Here is an 11,644-nt window from a genome sequence, read left to right on the forward strand (position 1 = left end):
TTGATTCAGGCACTTCCTCACTCAATTTGAAGTCCGTGGCCCCACTGACCTTTGGCTTGGGCTGATATTGTGTCCTGCAGCATCGTGAGGCAAAAGGAAGACGTCTATATGGGGTCACTCATTCAGGAATGAGCAAAGTCTCAGGCCAAGCTCAGACTACAGTCACTCCCCTGTGACTGTGGAGGGGCTCTGGTGCCAAGGATGGCTGTCCACTCAGGACCTCAAGAAAAAGGACAGCCAGTCTCTGCAGGCAATCTGGCTTACAGTCTCTGGGTAGCTTATGGGACCCTGCTGCCTCTGGGTGTTGCTGGTGGCTTGGAGCAGGGCAATCCTCCAGGCTCCCTCCACTGCCTAGTGAGGACCACACAGCCCTCAGACTCCAGAGTCTTACCATAGCCCTCTTCATCCTCTTGCTTCCTCCCTGAAGCCTGGGAAAGTCCAGAAGGAAGGTCTACTCTCCCCACCATTTCTCCAGGACTTTGGTCTGAAGCCACCAACCCCATCCTGGTCACCTCCTCTGTTAAACCCTCCTTTTCCCTTCTCATTCGCCCTCTATAGACCTTTGCTGGATTGTCATAATGACGATGGTGATTGAGGAAAGGCATCGAAAAATGGAGGCCAGAGTACTTGAAAGTCTACACGTGACAAGTGAGAGGGCTTCTCAGGGCCAGGCTTGGCAGTGACACTCATTGGTGGAGAGGTCCACATCCCTAGCCTTCAGATTCCCACAGTCACACTGGTGCTCGATACCAACTCCACCACGAGAAGATTCCAGCAACGCCTGGAGGGAGCTTCCTTTGCCCTCTCTTCAGAGCTGTTTGTCCCCTGCTCACCTCCCTGGTGCTTCTGGAAGCTGTGCTTCTCACCTGACTGCTCACCAGGGCGAGTAACTAGACACAACCCCAGCACACGTAGGTCAAAGGCCAGTTTTCTGAGGTCAACTTCTGAGTGCCATCCCTACCCAGCAGGCTTGCCCGAACCCTAACCCCACATCCCCTGTGGCTTAGGAAGCCCAAGGCCCTACTAAGCTCATAGCTGTTTTTCCTGTTTCTTCAAAAGCAAGTGGAGATTTAACTTGCAATCTTCTGGTGAAGAACAGAAAAGGGAAAAAATGCAAAACATTTGTTTTAACTTTAAAATGGCATCTTAAAATTTTTTGTTGTGGTGGTAAAATATACATAACATAAAATTTAACCTTCTAACCATTTTTAAGTGTATACTGTTCAGCGACATTAAGTACATTCACATTGCTCTGTAGCTATCCTCATGGTCCATCTCTAGAACTTTCTCATCATCCCAGACTGAAACTCTGTATTCATTGTAAACCATAAGTCTCCACTCCCCACCCCACTCCCAGCCCTTGGCACCTCTACTCTACTCTCTGTCTCTATGGACGGATTTAGTTATTCTATGTACCTTATGTAAGTGGAATTATACAGTGTTTGTCCTTTTGTGACTGGCTTGTTTCACTTAGCACTATGTCTTGAAGGTTCATTCATGTTGTAGCATCATCTATCACAATTGTGTTCCTTTTAAGACTCAATAGTATTCCATTGTAGGTACATATCACATTTTGTCTATGCATTCATCTGTTAATGTGGCTTGTCCCCACCCTTCAACTGTTTGAATGATGCTGCTGTGGACATTGGTGTATCAACATCTGTTTGAGCCCCTGCTTCAATCCTTTCGGGTATACACCTGGACATGGAGTTGGGGGATCATATGGGAACTCTATATTTAACTTTTCAAGGAGCTGCCACACTGTTTTCCACAGCAGCTGCACCATTGTACCATTTTACAATCCCACCAACAGTGCACAAGGGTTCTAGTTTCTCCGTATCCTGGCCAACATGTTATTTTCTGTTCATTTGTTTAATAAAAGTCATCATAATCGGTGTAATAAAGCATTCTTAATGGTCATACTTCACCATGTTGGCTTTACTTTACAAATGAGAAGACTAAGGCTCAGCAAGGTTAAGTGATTTTCCTGCAAACATAAAGTTGCCAAAACAATAACAGGAGCTCTTGTGGACCCTAGGGGACTGCACCCGACTTGTTGATCCTCCTGTCTGCTTAAGCTTGTTAGAGATTTAGAGGGTCCTAGGAAGCGTTTAAAGGAGAGGTTTGAATATAATATGAACATAATATGTATATTATCCATACATTGCAAGCTGGCCTTTCTTCTTAGCAAAGCCACCAATCAACAAGAGCAACTCCTTTTCTCAGCCAGCAGGTGATCTGAGTGTGGGCAAAAAAGAAACAGCCAGCTCCCGGTTCCCACCAAGCCCCATGGGTGTGTTAGGTTTATGGGGGCATAAAATACATACAGAGTTCCTCCCCCAGGAGAATGAGCAACACGTCTGCCACCACCGAAACCAAAAGCTGGCTGCGGAGGGGCATGGATGTGCTCAGCACAGTGGTACTCCTGGCAGTCTCTGGGTGATAAAGGCAGGACAAGTCATGGTAGCCAATTGAAATGATGCCACTTATCGAGTCCCTACCAAGCGCTGGATGCTTCACCTCCTTCCTTGTAAGGCCACCCCGACAGGCATATATCATTATCTCTGATTTATAGATGACGAGAACCCTCGCTCAGAGCAATGAAGTGACTTGCCCAAGGTCATAGCACTTGGTGGCACCGTGGAGCCAGGATCTGCGCCCTGATCTGGCTGGTTCCAAGCCTACACTCTTCACACTTCAGCCTTTCCTCTTGCAGTGAAGTTCGTGTAACCCAGGAGCGCCACGCCATGAGCTGGGAAGCAGGCACAGCCAGGGGTAAGCATAGTACAGCTTCCCGGAGCATCTTTTTTTCCTCAAAGTTTTGAGAACAAGAGCAAAAAAATCAAAACATTACTTTTTATGCTAAAAATATACATTATGGAGTAGAATGCAAAATTCACAAAAAATTTTCTAAGATAAAACACATGGCTTCAAAGAAATTTCATATTGACAGCTAGCTGCCTTAGGCAACACTCCCAGACTCCTGGGGATATGTGTTCTTGCCTCTGCTGTTAGGGCTCCTTCAGTGGAAAACTGGGAGCTCTGCTGCCTGACGTTAGGTCCGGAGGAACCGGGCTTCAGACACCCAGCAGCCTGGGTTCGAATTCTGGTTCTCATTTGCCAGCCATGGGAATTTGAGCTTTTTTTCTTTAATCTTAGGCAAGTGATTTAACCTCTCTAGGCTTCGTTTCCCTCATTGATAAAACGGGGCGGGGGGTTGGAAATACTACAACTACTTCATACAGTTACTATGAGGATTAAGTAAGTAGTATGTATAAAGTGTTTATAAAGGTGCCTGGAACATAGTAAGCACAACATAAGGGGTCTTCTTCTTATCATTATTTACTCTGAGCCTGTTCATTTATTTACAAATTGGAAAACTAATGCACGTCTTGTAAGAGTGTCATAAGCATTAAATGAGATGTTACATGCAAAGCACAGAGCACAGTGCCTAGGAGATAGCAAGCACCCATGAATGGCAGTTATTCCCATTGCTATCTCCTCAGTGTTGTTGTGAGGACATCGTACCACCATTCCAAGGGGGAGTTCAAGATACAACCCTAATCTGTTGATGTCAGTTTCTTGGATTTCAACTTCCTTGATATTTCACATGCTTTCTAAACAGGTATCTATAGAAGATAGAATCCTGGGCTCTTTGAACCATAGATTTGAATCAATTTGGCATTTCTGAAATTATGAGTGATGGTGCTTTCCCTCTGATGCAAAGGAGAAATGTCAGGCAAGAGGTATCCTTAGTCCCATCTTTCCCAACCTTCCAGGGCCTCCACAACCTCCAGCCTCCTCCGGGAAGACTTACAGGCTGACCTCCACCCCATGATGTACAAAGCCTTTCAAAGCCCTATGTAATACGGTACATTTTCCTTCGTGTCTGTCTTGTCCCTGCACTTTGTTGTGAGCTCCCTAGGGAAGGAATAGAATTTTCACCTATGCTACGCATAGTAGGGACTGACATCCCCAAATCATGAGCTCTTTTCCTAATTGGTCAGTCCAAAGAAGCGGTCACTTTTTGTAATTGGGAGCACCATTTTGCCATTTTTCTGGCCCAAGGGGGCACCTTCTTCTAATTTGCACCAAACATCCTACATATCAATAATAATAACCTCCTGTGCTTCCTCCACAGTGTGGACAGTGTTTGGAACACTAGTGGTGCCTCATAAGTATTTATGAGTCCATTGGTTCTGAGTCGGGGTTTTGGGTTCCCTTGGCATCATGAGAAACGAAGGCTTTAACAGGCCAGAACCTCATGAGATATCTGGGAGTGAACAGAACCCAAACCTTCAGATTGGGAAGCCAGGACGTCTTCCTTTGGGGATGATCACTGTGAATGAAATAACAGTTGGTAACTGAACGTCTAGGCTTCACCACCTGTGGCTATAGTGGGGGGTCCTGTCAACGATAAGCCCCAAATGGCCATGGTGATTGGACACTGACTGCAGGCTGCCAACCCGTCTTAGTGCCCCAGAAACTCTTCCCTACCGTACCAGAGAATCCCCAGGGCGAGACCCTCCCTGTGCACAGGAGCTCCTTTCAGGAGGGGCCCCACGTCCGTGTGCAGCCGGTGGGAGGCACCATCTCTGCCTGAGCCTGCAGGGTGCTGATGCTGCACTCGGGCTTGGTCTGAGGGGACCAGGTGGGCGGGTTGGGGAAGGATGACCCACACCTGAACCTCAGGCTCCTAAGCAGAACTATCTGGGTCCAGATAGACAAAGTTCAATCTAACTGCTCCCCACTCCCCGCTGGAAACCAGTCTCTCAGCCTGGCAGGAGGAAAGGGCCAGCTATCCCCACCATTCTCCTCACCACGGCTGCCCCGTTTCCTCTGGTGCCCCCACCCACCATAATAACAATAAATAAGAGATTTCAACCAACAAACCTCTTGGCATCAACGTATTTTATAAAGAATCCTAATATGGGGCCAGCCTGGTAGCCCCGGGGTTAAGTTCACACATTTTGCTTTAGCAGCCAGGGGTTTGCCGCTTCGGATCCTGGGTGTGGACCTACGCACCACTTGACAAGCCATGCTGTGGCAGGCGTCCCACATATAAAGTAGAGGAAGACGGGCACGGATGTTAGCTCGGGGCCAGTCTTCCTCAGCAAAAAGAGGAGGATTGGCAGCAGATGTTAGCTCAGAGCTAATCTTCCTCAAAAAAAATAAAAAGTATCCTAACACAGACCAAATATGCACATGGCAGCCTCCCTGGACCCTAATCTTACTACTTGCACAAAGAGCAAATGAGCTGGGGCTCTGCCAGGATGCTGGGCTGCAGCTAATTCGTTAAGCTCTTTACACCCCAGGAAACATGTTCACATATCTTATCTCAATTGATCCTTCTAAGAACTTTGTGTTGGGGTCAGTGTTTTTATCCTGTGTATATCACTCAGAGCGTAGAAAAGAGTCTCAAATTAGGGAGGCTTAAGCTTCAGGTGCAAAGACAGTTCCCAGATGGGAGCTGGAATGGCCAGACGGGCGTGAGCACACGTACGTGTGTGTGTGTGTGTATGCATCTTTGCGTGTGTACAAGCGGAAGCACTCAGGACTGGCTGAAATGCTCTCTTGGAGGTCCAGGCTGGGACGGAGCAGGTAAACTGTGGAGGCTCCAGGCTGAGAGTGGTTTCGTTGTTTCGTATTAGAACAAGAGCCTTAGAAAGCTCCTGGGCACGGTGCCACCCATCCTCTGGCCAGAGGACAAGCAATCCTGGCATGGTTTACCTACCTTCTGTGAAGGTGCCAGGAGCTGTTTCTTCACTGACCATCTTCCCAGTTTCCGTCCAACAGAGGCCAGATAGAGGAGGTCCATGGAGGGGCAGCCATTCCCTCGGCTGTCCTCCAGGTTCTCAGCCCTAAATGGTCAGCACATAGGAAGCAGTTTAGTGAAGGTGATATCACATGCTGGGCCGGGACAGTGAACAAGGAGAGGACCAATGGAGAAGGGGTGGTGGGGCCTGTCCCCTCCTGAGGGAGCAGTGCTGGCTGCCATGTGAAGGTAGGAGGAGGGGCAGGGCTGAGGGTTGGAGGGAGCATCTCTGGGAGGCAAGCCGACAGAGAGAATGACACTTGATCCTCAGCCAAGTGTCCCACTTGCTCCTGGCCACACTGCAATCAGAAATGTCCCACATCATTCCTAGGAAGGAATTGGCCCATCTGATGCCAGATTGCTGACCATTAGGACCAGCAGTGAGGACACAAAAAGGAAATCCCAGAAGAGGACTAGAGTTGCAGGATGAGGAGAGAAGCGAGGGAACACATGTGGCATATGAGGCGGCGCCTTGGGCCTCCCACACCATCAGCTTTCCTGGTAGGCCCCGGGCACTGAGGGAGGGCCAGAAGGAAAGCGGTGAGATGGAACACCAGGGAGACCGGAGGAGGTGGAACGCAGGTCACCACGAGAGGAGAGGGCAGAAGGCAGACACAGGAGAGAAGGAAGGAGGTGGTGAAAAGTTGAAGGAAGAGCAGGGCAGGCATTGTGGAGGGAGTGAAGGATCAGTCAGTGAGCTAGGCAGGACTTCGGAGATGAACTGGCCTCGCCTTTAATCTGATGGAGGAGGTGCCACAGCCCAAAGCAGCTGGAATGCCCATGGAGCCCCTGAGCAGCTGTGGGCCTTGTCCACTAACCTCCTGCACCTGTGTCCTTGGCCAGAAGACAGAAACCGAAGAACCCAGTTCTCAGGGTTGCTGTGAGGATGGTCAGAAATCCTGGCTGTGTAAGGGACAGCACAGAATAGCCCTCGAGTCAGTCAGGCATTGCTTTAGGGTTCCAGGGCCACCTAACAAATGGCCACACACTTAGTGGGTTGAAACAACACACATTCATTAGCTCACAGTAGTTGTAGGTCAGAAGTCCTGGCACTCTTAGCAGGGTCCTCTGCTCAGGGTCTCTCCAGGCTGCATTCACGATGCCGGCCAGGCTACAATCTCATTGGAGGTGGAGACCCTCTTCCAGGCTCGCCAGGTGTTGGCAGAAGTCAGTTCCTTGTGGAACTGGACTGAGGCTCTCAGCTCCTGGAGGCCACCCACAGTGGCCTGCCACGTGGCCCTCCCGTACACGGTGGGCATGCAGGATAGCATCCCTTTCCAGATGCCTAAGTCAGAGTCTTACATAACACAACATAATCACCGAGTGACATCCCAGCACCTCTGCCACCTCTTATTGCCTAGAAGTAACTCACAGGTCCCCCTGCATTCAGAAAGGGGAGACTATACAAGGACAGGACTCTTAGCTGTCACCCTGGGGTATGTCTGTTGGCAAGGCAAATTTCCTGGGCCTCATTTTCCCTCCTTGTAAAATGATGCCCATAAGGCAGGGACCACAGCTAAATGAGTTAACATCTACAAAGCACTAAGATAGGCCCGGTCCATAGTACGTATCACATGTGTTTATTAAATGTTCTAAAAATAAATTAATTTTTTAAATATCCATCATGCAGCAGCACTCAGGAAAGGAACAACACCTGGGCAGCCAGAGCCCCTGGGCCCAGCATGTGCTCTGTCTCCGAGCTGCCCTCTCCCAGGAGCAAGGGGAGCAAGGAGAGCGAGGGGAGGACTCTGGACCCAGTGGTGCTGGCCTCCCCTCTGGCCACTCTCGCTGTTGGGCGGGCAACCCTGCTTCCCTCCAGGCCGGCGCCCACCGGCCGCCCCAGCCCCACCGGCCCTTTCCTTCCAAGGAGGCCGGGGCCTGGCCTCAGCCCAGCCCCCAGCAGAAGGCCCAGGCAGCGCTGCCCCTTGCTCTCTCCCCTTCTAAAAGAATTTATGCATAGCATCTCTCATATTTGCAAAACATAAAAATCCCTCAAAAGGAAGAGGCTGTTTCCATTCCGGAGGTGGGCTCCGCTTGCTGGGCGCGCACTCACGCGCATGTGTTTGAACAAGTTTGATTCAGCGCAGCTGACATGAAAACCACTTAGCCTTTTCTCCGCCATCATCCTCAGCTAATACTCCTGGCAGGCTGCAGGGGGCTTCAGCGACTTTTCTATTTCAGCTTTTTCCCCTCCTCCCGCGACTTCGCCACCTCCCCATTCTTCCTCGCTCCCCTTCCCTGCTGTAAAATTTGCTTTCCACTCAAAAGCTGACCAAACCTTCGCAATTTGTCTCCATCGCATCTTAAGGCTAAATTGAAAAGGAGCAGCGGCTCTAAATGGGAAGGGGCGGTGCAGCCTGGCAGAAATGCGTTCTGTTTGTGCTTGACGTGGGGGCTGAGCTGTTACCAGAAGATAAGAGATGCACCTTCTCCACTCCCTTCATCGGAGCGCCCACTGGGAGGGGCTGCTGGCGCCCGCCGCCCCCTGCAGTCCCCAAGGCCTCCACAGTCTACCTGCTTCAGCTTCCTGCCTGCGCCAGGCTGGCCTTTGTGTGCTGCGGCTGGCAGCGGAGAGAGATTTCCAAGGCCTCAGGCTAGTACCTCAGATGTGGACCTGTGGATCCAAAAGGCACAGGGCTGAGCTAAACAAATACGCGCACATCCCCCATCTCTCTCTGTCTCCTTCCCTCTCTCACTCTCTGCCCCTCCATCTCTGTCTCTCTGTCTCTGTCCCTCTGTCTCCATCTCTATCTCTGTCTGTATCTCTCTGTCTCCACCTCTGTCTCCGTCTCCCTCTCACACACACACAAGCCTGTGAGCCTGGGGCTCTGATGCACATTTTCCCTTCATAAGCCCCTCCTCCTTCACCCCTGCCCTTTCTCATTTATCAGTGCATCAAGCTGCCCTTGGGGTTCGTTTTCAGCTGGATAGTGTTCCTGTTGGGGAGGACTTGCATCTTGGCCACCAAACTCTGCTTTACCCCTAAAGTATTGCCTCTTGCCTCAGGAAAGTGGCTGCCACTCTGCCTGGCCACCGCATCCTAGGTTTGCCCCAGTTCAGCCCTGGCAGAAGGCTGACCTCTGACTCTGCAGCCCTACAGTCTGGAGGCTGCCCACTTTCCAGGGCTGGGCTGCCAGCAGGGGGCAAGCTGGCCTCGCAGCTGGCAGCCCAGAGCCAGTGACACAGCAGGGACAGGCAAGGGAGTGGCATCGGCTAACCTCCTGTGGGGAGGCAGTTATTTAAGACCTAAACTTCTGCGCTGCTGGCATTGTATTTCCTGAGAAGGAGCCCTGAGAAGCAGGGTCAGCCAGGAAGAAGCTGAGCTGGTTGAAAACCATTGAAAGGGAAGCACAAAATTAACATGATCTCTGGGACACAGTGTCAGGTTACAGGTGCAAGGCCTGGGCTACTGGCCTCCCTGGAAAAGTGGACCTAGCTGCCACTCTGTAGCTCAGCATGCACGTTGTCTTCTTTCTTCCACCACGGACATGGGCAGTGCTATTGTATCCATTTGAAGACGAGAAAATTGAGTCTGAAAGCTAACTAACCAGCCAAAAGTCACGTGGCAGAGAACACATTTGATCTAGAACTGGCTGACCTGTGCTGCCTCCTCACAGGTGAGCTTCCCGCCTGACCTCGGGGCCACGCTGCCCTCGGCCGCTGTCTGTGCAGCCCGCTAGTTGGAGCTTATGGCAAAGCTGTTATCCTGCAGGGAAATTCTCAATTTCAGAGGGAACTCAGGAGGCCTATGAAAGCTTCATGACCCAAAAACACAAGGAAGAATTGGAAAAACATTGGAATGATGGCAAAGAAGTGACCCTGGGCAAATCGCTTATCATCTCTACCTTTTTTGCAAGTCTACACAGTGTAGAGTTAGGACCAGACCAAGGAGCCTTCACCTGAGGTCCATGGATGCGTTTGAGGGGCATCCACAAATTCCCTACAAACTGTAGGAGAGGATTCGTGTGTATGAGTACTACACACATGTGCCCAAGAAAATAGTTGGTAATTCCATCAGGTTCCTGAAGGGATCTGTGAACAGACAAGGTTTGAGAACGACTATACGAGACGACCTTCAAGTTGCTTCCGGCTCTGACACTCTGAGATAGATGAGTGACTGTCTAATGGAATTTCAGGACTATGGCAGAAGAGATATCTGAGGACCAGGGGAGGGCTTTCCAGGAACCCCAAACCATGCCATTTAGCTGAGCGGCAGTCCCCCTGTGGACAGAGCAAGGCCTCGCGTGATGGCCAGCATCTCTGAGCCTCCCTGCTTCTCACCCAATGGCGGGTTTTCTTACACAGGTTTGTGTGACTAAAATAACAAGGAAAAGGTTTGCTCACAGGAGATTCTGGCAAATGGAGGCACACCCAACTCATCCTGCTGGGAGCAGCATCCCGCTGATCATGTCGGCAGAATGCCATTTCAATGCCCTGTCAGTCTCACCTGGACCAAACCAGGGTTTTCTCCAGCTGGATTGCCAAAGATATTTGCAGAGTCCTCTGCAGAAGTTGTCAAGTGCCGGAACCCTGGCCCACGCCTCCTCAGGGGACCCAAATCCCACGCCACGCTCCGTGAGAGGGAGGTACATCCTACTCCTCCTCACCCCGGGGGCTCTTATTGCCGGCACATCTGCTCTAAGATCAGATCAGCTTAAAATAGTGACTATGATTATCTCTGACAAGAAAGAAGAGGGAAGTCGTCGTAAATTAATACCAAAGGCAGTTTAAGGGTGTAGGAAGGAAGCATAGAAGGAGAAGATGCTTCTGCCTGCCTTGCATTGTGACAATGAGGATGTTGGGGGTTGGTTAGGAATCTAAGAGTCTTGATGTGTTTGGCACTACATCCTCCACCCCAGGCTGCATCCCAAGTCACTGCTGGAAGCTTGGTGACCGAGCGTCGCAGCAAGACAGCCCACCTTCTGCCTCCCACCTCCTCCAGCCTTCAGCCTGCTCAGGCTCTTTGACTGGTGCTGCATATAACCTGTGCGAGGTCTCCTCTCAGAAGACATTCCTTCCCTGTCTCTGCGGGCCCATCACAGATTAGGAGCTGGAGATGTCCTCAGGTACCAGGCAGCCCTGCTGCGCAGGCAGGGGCAATGTCTGGACTAAGAGGAACGGCTTAGTGCTGTGCCGCTGTCATTAACGTGAGCTAATAGGTTATCATTTCATAATGACTTGACTTTCTCTCTTACTTTGCAAATATTGGTGGAATATGAAGTTTGCTCAAGTTTCTCTAAAATGTGTGTTTGGATCACCTGGGATTTGAAATTGAAATTCTTAATAGGGCTGCAAATCAGCCAATGCCCACCAGTCCAGGGAGCCCCTCGGGCATTGGTATAAAGGCCTCTGCGGTCAGCTGAAATTGAGAAATGCAGAATCAGGGATCTGTAGATACACTGTGAGGCTGCAACGTTAAGCAGGCAGGAGGAAAGGGTTTGATTATGAAGGGTATGGTAGAAGGAGATGCGCAGTGTTTGGTATAAGGAAGGAGCTGCCCGAGTCAACTGGCGGTGACCTGGAGGGAAGGTAGGCGAGCCTGCAATGGTGATTCAGAGGGTGGGATATGTGGAGGTGAGGATGCAAATAGCTGATCCCCAACAGAGAGGCCTGGCTGGAGACAATGGGGCCCCTGGGGTTTACACACAGAAATTCCAAAGATTGGCGAAGAAAGCAAGGTAGGGACCCAGCCTCGAGGCAATGGAGAGTGGGACAAGTAATCTAGGCAATGGCTCCAGCCCGGACCTTGGAGCTCATGTGTCCCAGGGAAGCCTTGGCCTTGGAAATGAGAACAAAAAAATGGTTCTAAACCAGGGGCAAGGGTCAAGG

Source organism: Equus przewalskii, chromosome 2 (assembly GCF_037783145.1).
Source record: "Equus przewalskii isolate Varuska chromosome 2, EquPr2, whole genome shotgun sequence".
In the NCBI taxonomy this organism is placed as follows: domain Eukaryota; kingdom Metazoa; phylum Chordata; class Mammalia; order Perissodactyla; family Equidae; genus Equus; species Equus przewalskii.